The sequence below is a fragment of the Salminus brasiliensis genome, chromosome 4 (genome assembly GCF_030463535.1).
Source record: "Salminus brasiliensis chromosome 4, fSalBra1.hap2, whole genome shotgun sequence".
NCBI lineage: Eukaryota > Metazoa > Chordata > Actinopteri > Characiformes > Bryconidae > Salminus > Salminus brasiliensis.
Window position 1 is genome coordinate 21362511 of NC_132881.1, and position 12333 is coordinate 21374843.

Below are 12333 nucleotides of genomic sequence, written 5' to 3' on the forward strand. Positions count from 1 at the left end.
ATGTGATTCAGTGTTCCAGAGAGATTTCAGCTTAAGTACACTTGATCAAGGGCACAGCTTAAAAAAAGATGTACACAGATAGCAGGGACATTAGAACCTACAGAGCACCAGCATTAGTGCCGTCGTCCTTTAGTGCCCTTTCAGGCACGCCATCAGCAATTTACTGCTGTGTGGGCTGTGGTTCCTCCAGCTAGGCTGTCTAAGTCTGATTTAGTATTTAGTCCAATGGGAAAAGTAGTCAGGTTTCCATCCAACTGAAATGTTAAAAAAGCACAAACAATAAATGGTATAAATGTTCAGTCCCAAATATGTTCTTTAAATGATCACAAATACATAATCTCTATAAAGATATTGCAATATCTTTATAGAGAATAGAGAGTTTCCATATTCAGCAACACATTTTGCATTCTCCTTTTTGGAGGCTGTTTTTGCCAAGTGGTTTTGATGGTGACCCATGAGCACTGACCTCAACAACAGCCTGTGGACTCCCAGGTTTTGTTCTAGGTTTATCTGTGGCTTCCTGGACAGTTGTATGTTGTTGAACACACTGAACAGCATGACAAGATGTTCACAGGATGGCTTGTGGAAAAACACACTACAGTAGTTCTCCATTCTGACAGTATAGCTAGCTGTTGAATTGTGGAGCACCAGAGCATCAGAAATAGCTTTGTAATTCTTTTCCATCCCAAGATTTTAACCAAAATAATTGACTTTCTTTAATTTGGTTAAATTTGTTATGGCGCAATAACCATTTCACAGTGTAGACTGCACAGGCAATTACTGCAGTTATGACACCCCATTCTAGATCCATAGGCATTAATATGGTGTTGGTCCACCCTTTGCAGCTCTAACAGCAGATTTAGAACACTGCAGTTATTGAATCAGCAGAGCGTTGGAGACTTTTATGCACTTTGCTCCTCAGTTGCTGTGGTTCCTAAATGCGTTTACTTTACAATAATACCACTCACAGTTAATGGTGAAATGTCTAGAAGGGAAGACATTTCACCAACTGACTTGTTGCAGTGGTGACATACTATTATAGCACCATGCTGGAATTCAGTGAGCTCTTTAGAACCACCCATTTATTCACTAATGTGTAAAAGCGTTTTTACATGTACAGTCTTATGGAATAAGTTTGGTCACCCCTGGTCAAATTACATCGTGTTTTTGTGGAGTAAATAAGTTCCCATTCTCTACAGAGAACACATTACTGTACAGTCTAAGGCAAATCAACTGTTTATTAAACCAAAACTGTGGTGTAAAGGCACATCATATGTTATATTCAGAAAATAGAAATAGGAATATGGACATATATATATATATATATATATATATATATATATATATATATATATATATATATATTGCCTCAAATTATTTAAAATAGCAACACTTCAAAACCTATAATTGTAAATAATATAACTGTAAATTGTAAATTATTTATTACTTTTTAAATAAATTATTAAAACAACAAATTTCCTACATAATCACTTGGCTAGGAGAAATGTTTAGAAAGCCAAGAAAGGTTTCTCAGTCATTCTGACACAGTATATACTTGGGTTTTTTTGAGGGGGAGGATTTGAGTTTTGTTGTTGCTTAGAAAGCTGCTGAGTAAAGGTTCCATGGAGCACCACAGACCTGCCTGACTCATGCCTAATAATGTGAAATAGCAATTATCATCTAATTAATCTGCAGTCCTTGAATGAAATGACTGGCATAATAAATTAAATGCATACCAAGAGCAGTGCAGCATGATGGCTAGCCTCTAAAGCTAATAGCAAGACAAACAAGTTATCTCCAGGCTGGTGCTTGCCACCATTCAGAACATACTCTACATTTGGAAGCTCTGGAAGTCACGAATCTCATATTTACAAAAGTCTTTCATGGTTAATTGCAAATTCCATGTGATCGCTCTGTGGGTTGCTGCTCAGAATGAAATAAATCCCTCCTGGCTATAACTCAAGAAGACAGAACCCACAATATTAGCTTATATCATCCTACTGATCATGTTTTGTGGTCTCGGCATGCATTAGCCAAGTTTATTTAGTTTAGAAGAGCTGTACACTTAAAAGTAAATTAACTTAAAAACATAAAAAAATGTATTTGTTAAGTAAGTCCTGAGTCCTGGGGTACTGAAGTATCTGACTACCAGAGCTAATCAGAAACATTTTTCTGAAGAAGGTTGCATTTATGAAAAATCTAAAAACTGTATTTACATGTGAATTATATTGCTATGTGTGACATGGCTGCAGTTATTGGTGTGTGGTACCCTGTGATGGACAGGCTGCCTTGCACTTCCAGTTAGGCTGTGAACCCACCGCCACCCTGACCTGGAAGAGGCAAATAAGGAGGTGGATAGATTTAATTTACTTATTTAATTTGAGTTCATAATTTGTGAAACTTTCATTTGTGTAGCACTTCAATCATTTTAAATTATTGCATTAAATTTTTAGTGCATTGCCAGTGAGTGAAAACACAACTTTTGAAATGGCATCGTTTTAAATGCAGGCATGTTTGTAAGTTATATCACAATATGTAATAATCTATGTAGAATAATAAAAATAAGATGTAAACACATAATGACCTAATAACTTTTACATTTGTTATATTTTGAAGTAACTAGCAAACTGTTTTTCTCCAAAACAGAAATATATATTTTCCACATATTTTTGTGTATTTTATTCTGAGATATTTTTAAATATTCTGCGTCAATTTTGTGTTTAGTAGGCAGGATATTTTTTTTCTACTGACTATTTCACAAAATCTGTGCAGGTAGAACAGTGCACCACCACTCCAGAATCTCCTGAAGGTGTTTTGCAGTCAAACTGTGGGCTAGATTTGATCATTTCTAGCAATCCCACAAGCAGTTCTTTCAGAAAGTCTTCTTGGTCCTCAAAAGCTTATCTTGTCCTCCACCATTCATGTTAACTGAGATTTCTTTATTTAATTAGAAACTGAGTAACTTCTATTTTCTTATAGCTTAAGTATTCTTATTGCTTCTTATTTTAATTTCCGAAGGCTAATCAGCTTACGTACTTAACACAGCTTACGTACTATTCACAGTAACAGAAATTTTAACCACTGGTACCCAAACTTCTGTATGCAACTGTATCTGTGATAACCCACAGTAACACATGTCTTGTCAGGGTTTATTGCTTAAGTAAAGCAGCAACATAAAATATGCTCAAATATACAAACATTTAATTAATACTTTACGTTATTAAACAATCATCAGAACGATCACAAGAAACAGTTCTTTGGCTGGGAAATGTAGTGTATTCACAACTTTGTTTATTTAAAAAAAATAAACTTTCATAACAGCTTTCATAGCGGCTCGTACACTTGGTAGTCCACATGAGCAGTGTGACAGTCCATTAACAGCATGATAAATCATAGTGACTTGTTGCATAAATACACAGTTCAACTGTGTGTGTGTGTGTGTATGTATTTCATTTTCCTTTTTAGATCTGTTTTAACAACAATCCTCAAAGTGATAAAAATTTAAAGTAGACAATCATTTCTCATTCTCAGAATATGTAAAGTATTAAGAAAAAATATCACACAGTGCTGCTAATACAGCAATATGTAAATCAGCATTATACAGTGGATTATTGAATGTAAAATACCAAAAATGATTAATATGACATGTGATTACAAACTTTACAGCAGCATTTTGTTGTCATGCTAATGTTGCCAATGTTGTCGATCTGTCAGTGGGAAGCTTCCTGTTTTCTCACACCCTCATGCACTTCTGCGATATTGACCAGTGCCTTCATTAACCACATCTATCTGGCCCTTGGCATAGATTTGCTTTGGATTCACTTCATTTCCCCATTAGTGCATGGGACCGTTCTCTCCTTTTCCGAGCCAGCACTCTGTAGTCACATCACAGACAATCTGTCTCCACTGTTTGAGAGCGAACTCTGAGAACCTTCAATATTCAACCAGCAAGAGCTGTCTCATGTATTTAGAGATAAACATTTTGATCTTATCAAACCATTGTACCATACGGTGTGCAGCTGTAAACAAACTGTCATTGGGTTGTCAGTTGATTACACAGAGCTTTACATCTGGTGGGACGTTTGATTTTGTGCAGTTTTTTTTTTTAAGTCTGCACCACTGTGGATGAGCAGAAGGCTGAGGAAACATTTCAAAATCCACTCAGCCTGCTCTGCTTTGCGATGTAATTGGATACTAGCCTTGCTCCTCAGGCCGTGTTGTGGGTGATGCACTACTTGTTCCAGTTCCTGTAGCACAGGGCACACACCATCTCAACTGAGCAATTTTCGCCATGTCTTGTGAAGCCTGATCAGAGCAGTTTTTCCCCCTCTTTCATTCAAAAAAAGAAACGCTTCCTCTGTTCCTCTGACATCCTCTGAGTTTGAGGCATCAAAGCCGGAGTGAAGTTCACCAGCAGTGTTCTGACTTGACCATGACTGTCCTTATTGTGACTGTGAGATCATTACCCTCAGGTGAAGCCAAGAAAATGCACAAGTGAAAGATGGCAGTGGATCAGTGGGCGGGCAGCTGAGTGATGCTATGATTTGATTTTGCTGGGGCTCCGCATTGTACATTCAGACCCACTGGAGAGCTCACCTTGGCTGAGGAATAAGACATTTCTGTTGTACCTGCAAGACAGTTCATGACATTTGCACGCTCCTCTGTCGAGCCTCTTTCCTTTCCCTGTGAAATGCTGAGCATACCGCGCGCTGCGTGTCCGGCTTGCACTTTCTTCCACCTCTTTATACAGCAGATGTTATTGATGTATGTCAGGGTGATTTTTTGCGAGGCTCTTCAGAAGCTCACACAATCTCTTTTAGTGCCACGACAGTCTATTCAGGTCAGTCTCTTCTCCTCATTCTTTCTAAAGAGCCCAGGCCCACTCTGTCCATTTCAAAACACTCTGCCTCAGACCAGCCATGTTAATGCTCCCTGGTTCATGGTCAGACTCAGACAGACATGTTTACTTTGTTCTTCTTTAAAAATCAGGCCGCACCAGGAAATGGGAAATAAGGAAAGAACCTCAAAAAAGAAGACACTCTGAATGGTGGCCTTGTATGTTATGTGATGTTCTTTCTCTGTTGGTGACTCTAATTTATTATTATTATAGAAAAAAAATCCCATTCAGATCAATATATTTCACAATACTCATCATAAAAACATACCATTTACATTAAATTATCAACTACATTAAAAATCACTATTCCACACAGGATATAAAGCCTGTATGGTGTCAGATAAATGTATCAAATATGTTGATATATTAACACATGTTTAGTAGGAAGTAATGGAAATAAATAAGCAAAATTAAATAAATGAAAACAAAAAATTAAGATACCTATCAGTTGTTACAATTTCTGTTACAGTAAACAGTTACAGTGAGAAGAAGATGAAAGCGTAAAACATTATTTTTAACATTATAAGCAAAATTAGTGTACTGTTTTTGTTTTGTACAATTTTAGAGTGAAAAAATGACATTTGAGCTTTCAGAGAACTTGGCCAAGATCTTAGACCTTAATTAGCTTGTTATGGCTTTAACATTTATAAAATAATGGATGGCCACGAAGCAGCAGGATGCTATAAAAAAAAGTAGGAAAGCATTTCAGATAGCTGTTTCTTCAGTTCATAATGCAATTTAGAAATGGCAGGTGACAGAAACAATAGAGATCAGGTTGAGGTCAGGAAGGAATCTTTCTGAGAGAACTGCTCATAGGATTGCTAGAAAGGCAAATCAAAATATGACCTTCAGACTGGAGTGGTGGTGCACTATTCTATTATGCAGCAACACCTGAACAAATATGACCTTCATGGAAGAGTGATCAGGCGAAAAGCTTTTCTGTGTCCTCACCACAAAAGCGTCTGATGTTATTTAAAGAAACATCTCATAAAAAGTCCTGTGTACCGCTGAACCTAAAAAAAAAAAAAAAAAAACCAACTTGACTGCAATAAGCTATAAAGTATATTTGGAGAAAAAGTGTTGTCGAAACCACAGATGTTAGGCATTGAGCTGGGTTGATTGGTATTGGGCTTTTGTTGCAGCCAGGAAATATTTTTTTTATTTGTAAGTAATACAAAATTGTAAATAAGGATATATTAAGGACATATTGTACGCACTTAGCTATTCTCATTAACATATTTTGAACAGAGATGCTAAAACTTTTGAATGCCACATAATGTTTAGGAAATAGTTTAAAGCTATAGATCATTCTCAAATGATTGCAAGAAGTTGCAATAAATGTATTATCCATTATATATGTATTATCCAATGTTATTATTTAAGGAAATAACAAACATTTACTGTACATTATAATAGCTGTCATGACAAATAAATTAGTAAACTTGACTCAAAATGCACTTCTTAGTAAGTGTTTTAAGATCCAGTTAATTGCAGGGTGAAAGAAATGAATTTACATTTGAGTGCAGATCAACAAATATATATTATAATTATATAATAATAATTTTATAATGACAGATGCTGCGATGTGAGCACGTGCAGTAGTAGCGTTTAGTCTCCTGCCCCTGACAGGATTGGTGGCCATATTGTTTTAGATGATATTTTAGTTGAGTTATTATCTATTTGAGTACTGTGAGTGTCTTTCCCAGCTCACTCACCATCTCACTCTTGCGTTGGTTAGGTGCGGTGTCTGAATTACAATGGGATATGTTATAGATATATGACTGAATAAAACTCTTTTTGGTAGCACCTACATTTTTTTATGTCCATCACTGCATTTTGTTTCTCCTTTTGTTTTTAAAAAGATGTTTCTTTGAGTGGCACTAAGTAAAGCATAAGATGAAGGTGAGCGTGAAGACTCTTGCTTTTGAGTGAGTTGAGTTTTGGTTTTACAGTTCAACCAAGGGGTCCTTAGCAAAACAAGACAAGACAAGACCCGCCCATGCAGTGGACACACACATACACACCAGTGAAACACACAGCAACTGTGAGCACACGTGCCCGGAGCGGTGGGCAGAGATTGCTGCGGCGCCCGGGGAGCAGGGAGGGTGAAGGGCCTTGCTCAAGAGCCCAACAGCTTCAGCTTGCCGAGCCCAGGTATCGAACCCACAACACAGCCATCGAGGGCTCATGACACATCAGATATTAACCATTGAAGGTTTAAGTTACATGGCTCATTGAAAGACACACATTTACTGTCATTTTCATCTCTGTGTACTGCACAGCACTGCTGGATGTTTACCATGTCTTGAGTTGGCTTGAAATCAACAATCCTAATGCCTAACACTCTTAATAAGGGTGTGTTAATGGTTCTTTAGGAAAAGCAAAAACCTTTATAGAACCATAATAATTTAAAGAACCATTTTTTAGTACTATGTAAATGCCTTTTTGTTTAGGGACTTAACTGGACGAGTCCAGAAACAAAGCAATTAATCCTGGAAATGTTATGAGACAAGAAATATTACTGCCTTCAGAAAAACACTTGAACCTTTCATTTGAGGCATCATTTTAAAATGTGTTTGTATATCTGTATAAAGGGTAAGGAATCTTCAGGTAATGTAGGAAAGGTTCTACATGATTTAGGAATGTATGTGTAAAATTAATAAAATGTGTAATATTGTGCTAAATAAAAAATAATGCAGACCCCCTATGAAATTCTAATAGTAGCCTGCATTAGCTTTAACCTAGCTTGAACTTTACTATTTTTCCCCATTATAGATTAAACATGGATATTTGAAGCTTGTAAAAAATGTTCCATGTATTTAGTCTGAATCTTGTAATAGACATTAACATATTATTTATCCTGTTTGTTCTAGTTTAACAGTTTCAGTAAACATGGCTGCTGCTACTGTTTTGGTAAAGATGGCTGCTGCACCTGTTTACAAAAAAAAGTCCTAGTTACAAAAATTTACCCTTTTGTTGTGAACCAAAACTAGCAATGTAACACATTGCAATGTACACAAATATAATTCAGCACAGGACCCCTGATTACACTGCTTGGGCATTCCCCACTGGTAAACACATTGGTCTTATATCTTGAAAAACATTTTTGATGTAGTATGTAAACCCTGTTTGTAAACACTGCCTTATTGAATGTTTTTTTGTGATTTCAGAAAAATATTCATATTAAGCTCTTCCTATTCATTTCAACCCTTACTGTCTTTTGAATAAGAAAAAATACAACTTTGGAGAGTTTTATTCTGTTCAATCGTAAAGGATTAAGAGACGTAGAGAAAATGAATTATGGTTGTATTTGGCACGTAAACCCACACAAATATCATAAGTGGAAACAATAAAGAATAATTTATGATATGGAGTCGTAAACCTGGCATTAGAAACTCCTTATTGATGCTAACCGTTATTGCCAGCAATTATTTTAATTAAATAGTCTTCCAATGGCCTAATATTAAGATATTATACCTTTCTGTATGGTAAGCAATGTTTTGTGTTCTTTTTATATATTTACACTGTGTGCAGAATTATTAGGCAAATGAGTATTTTGATCACATCATCCTTTTTATACATGTGGTCCTACTCCAAGCTCTATAGGCTTGAAAGCCAACTACCAATCAAGTAAATCAGATGATGTGCATCTCTGTAATGAGAAGGGGTGTGGTCTAATGACATCAACACCCTATATAAGGTGTGCTTAATTATTAGGCAACTTCCTTTCCTTTGGCAAAATGGGTCAGAAGAGAGATTTGATGGACTCTGAAAAGTCTTGCAGAAGGATGCAGCAGTCTTGAAATTGCCAAACTTTTGAAGCGTGATCACCGAACAATCAATTTGAAAAAAAAAGGCGCAAAATAACTGCCCATGAATTGAAGAAAATCAAGCGTGAAGCTGCCAAGATGCCATTTGCCACCAGTTTTGCCATATTTCAGAGCTGTAACGTTACTGGAGTATCAAAAAGCACAAGGTGTGCGATACTCAGGGACATGGCCAAGGTAAGGAAGGCTGAAAAACGACTACCTTTGAACAAGAAACATAAGATAAAATGTCAAGACTGGACCAAGAAATATCTTAAGACTGATCTTTCTAAGGTTTTATGGACTGATGAAATGCGAGTGACTCTTGATGGGCTAGATGTATGGGCCCAAGGCTGGATTAGTAAAGGGCAGATAGCTCCACTCCGACGCCAGCAAGGTGGAGGTGGGGTACTGGTATGGGCTGGAATCATCAAAGATGAACTTGTGGGACCTTTTCGGGTTGAAGATGGAGTGAAACTCAACTCCCAGACCTACTGCCAGTTTCTGGAAGACACCTTCTTCAAGCAGTGGTACAGAAAGAAGTCGGTATCGTTCAAGAAAAACAGGATTTTCATGCAGGACAATGCTCCATCACATGCATCCAAATACTCCAAAGCGTGGCTGGTCAGTAAAATGATGACATGGCCCCCTTGTTCACCTGATCTGAACCCCATAGAGAAGCTGTGGTCCCTCATAAAATGTGAGATCTACAGGGAGGGAAAACAGTACACCTCTCTGAACAGTGTCTGGGAGGCTGTGGTGTCTACTGCACGCAATGTTGATCGTAAACAGATCAAGCAACTGACAGAATCTATGGATGGAAGGCTTTTGAGTGTCATCGTAAAGAAAGGTGGCTATATTGGTCACTGATTTGGTTTTGTTTTTGTTTTTGAATGTCAGAAATGTTTATTTCTAAATTGTGTGTTATATTGGTTTACCTGGTGAAAATAAACAAGTGAGATGGGTATATATTTGTTTTATATATAAGTTGCCTAATAATTCTGCACAGTAATAGTTACCTGCACAAACAGATATCCTCCTAAGATGGCCAAACCTAAAAAAAAACCCACTTCAACTTCCAAAAATAGTATAGTAGAGTCTTTTGGGTTGATTGAGAACATAGTTGTTGTTCAATAATAAAAAAAAAACCTCTCAAATACAACTTGCCTAATAATTCTGCACACACTGTATAGTATAGTATGCTATCTATGATACTTTTTTAAGCTGTGGTTCTTTCTGAAAGTAGTATTTGCATTTTATGGCCTGTTATTGCCATTGCATTGCATTTCGTGCATCGTTTTCACACTTGTTTACTCAAAGGATGTGTGATTTATCGAATTTACTCTAAAAACTACACACTCCATTGACTCAGTATCATCCTAATTCCTCAGCTGTATGGGGGTACGATGGATTTCTAGACTTGGTGGGCTCGGAAAGGCGCAGTTAGGCGCGTCAACACTGATCAGAATTGAAATGAACTTCGGATGCTCCACAAAGTTTACACAGACCAGACTGTTGAATCTCGTCCAAAACAGTGAGACAACATTTACGTTCATCATCAGCATTCAAGCACGTCCCAAACGCCCTTCTCTCGTCAAAATCGGTGCCAACTCAATACTTCAGCAGGTGGTGCTTAAACGGCCTGCCTGAAGAGACTGAGCGCAGATTTTTAAAGCGCAGTGGCCCGTTTCAGCACCACAGAGCGGACAGCGACACCACAGTACACGCACTGTCTGCGTTTGTCCTGAACGTACAGAAAGAGCACATTCAAAAACACTGATAATCACTGCAGTGAGATACTGCTGTTAGCACTGGAGCTAATTGGGTAAACATTAGGAAAGGTCAATGGAGGACGTCAGTATGAAATCTGATTATAGCAGCGTGTTGTTTCCACGGGTCTGCTTGACTCCAGAGGTGAGCAGCTTAACCCAGACTGAAGTTCACTGCCAGCAGTGGAACAGAGCAGTAGACGACTTGAAGGTTTTTTTCATGTAAAATGCTTCCTTTGTTCATCTAAACTAATATTTTGCTTTGTATTGTTTCTATTAAATGTAACAGTAAATGTATTCATTCAATGGAAGAATATCTCAACAAACTATTTTGACTGGAAGTACAGAAGTATCAGGTCAAACAGCTACACTGTATTACTATTGACTGTATTACTTTGGCTTGGCTGAAAAAGGCCGTCAAACAGATCGTCTCACTTTTCCTAAGTTAATTAATGTTCAGTATAGGTTTCAGGTCTACAAATAGGCTTTAACTAACTTTAAGTGAACTGTTAATACCCATAAAGGTTCATAAATTCAGGATCAACAGCTAATATTTTGAGTAACGTTTGCCCATTCACTGAGCTTTAGTTACAGTTTTTTAATGGCTTAATTGCAATTAAATGATTTAATGAGTTTTTAAATATCCACTTATTTTGAACAATATCAGTTGTGAATATAAACAGATTTATTTAAAAGATTGGACACCCATGTTCAAATGACATGCTGATTTGTGGATTCACTAGTGCCAATAAGTAAATAAACCCTCTAAAAGAAACAAATTTATCATAAATACACATTTTTCACATTTTAGACATGATTCCTATTTATAAAAACTTTAGATATAATATTTAATGTGGAATTACATTTTCGCAGGACCATATTTAATGTTAAAGTAAATGTTTAGTTAAACTAATGTATAGTAATCATGTTTTAGATTACTATAGAAGGAAGTGAACATGTAATTTGACAAGGAGTGCCTTTTGCATTGGACTGGTAATAAATAGCTTAAAAGCTTCTTGCCATGTGTATTATTATCATTAACAGTGTAAGTATGGATTAAATTATAGAACGGGAGCTAAACCACTTTATCCAGTATTACATCCAGTATTTATTAGTGTGTAGTGTAGAAAGTGGACTTGTGTAATTAATTTGAAAATATAGAGTTTTTGTTCATCTGAACTATTATTTCACTTTTAGGTATTCAAAACATGGACTTAAATGAAACCAGTTAAACCAGGTAAATGCTTGTTTGGTACTATTCTTCTGTTTTGGATGTGGATTTGGATCCATCACCAGCACCAGCACTGCTGTAGCTAGTTTTAGTCATGTTTGAGCACCTGCCTGCTCTGCTCTCTCTCTCTCAGAGGCTCCTTTACCATCAGCGGGTTTCAGCAGATGGCAGCAAAGTCCCACTTTACATTTCCTAGGTGACCAGAGTTGGACCCTCAGACTAGTGGACACATTAATGCCCCCACTGTATCAGAGAGGGAGACAGTGTTTATGTGTGCTGAAGGTCTGCACGTTACGCAAAAACTTAAACAGACTGTAATCGTGTCACTTCTAACTGTGTGAGTGTGCAAATGTATGTGTTTGTGTGTGTGTGTGTGTGTGTGTGTGTGTGTGTTGGGGGGGGGGGTCTATTTTTTAGACGGTTATTAACTTCAGTAAATATGTGCAGTTAATGTGCTGCACACACTGGGTTTGTTAAAGAAGACCCCCTCTTTTCTGCCTCTCCTATTGCTCTGATATGCATACACACACACTTAAAGCCTTGCACTGCTAGTCGATCCGTGTATGACTATGTACGTGACAATTCAAGTTTGATTTGATTGACTGACACACGAACACACACATACATACA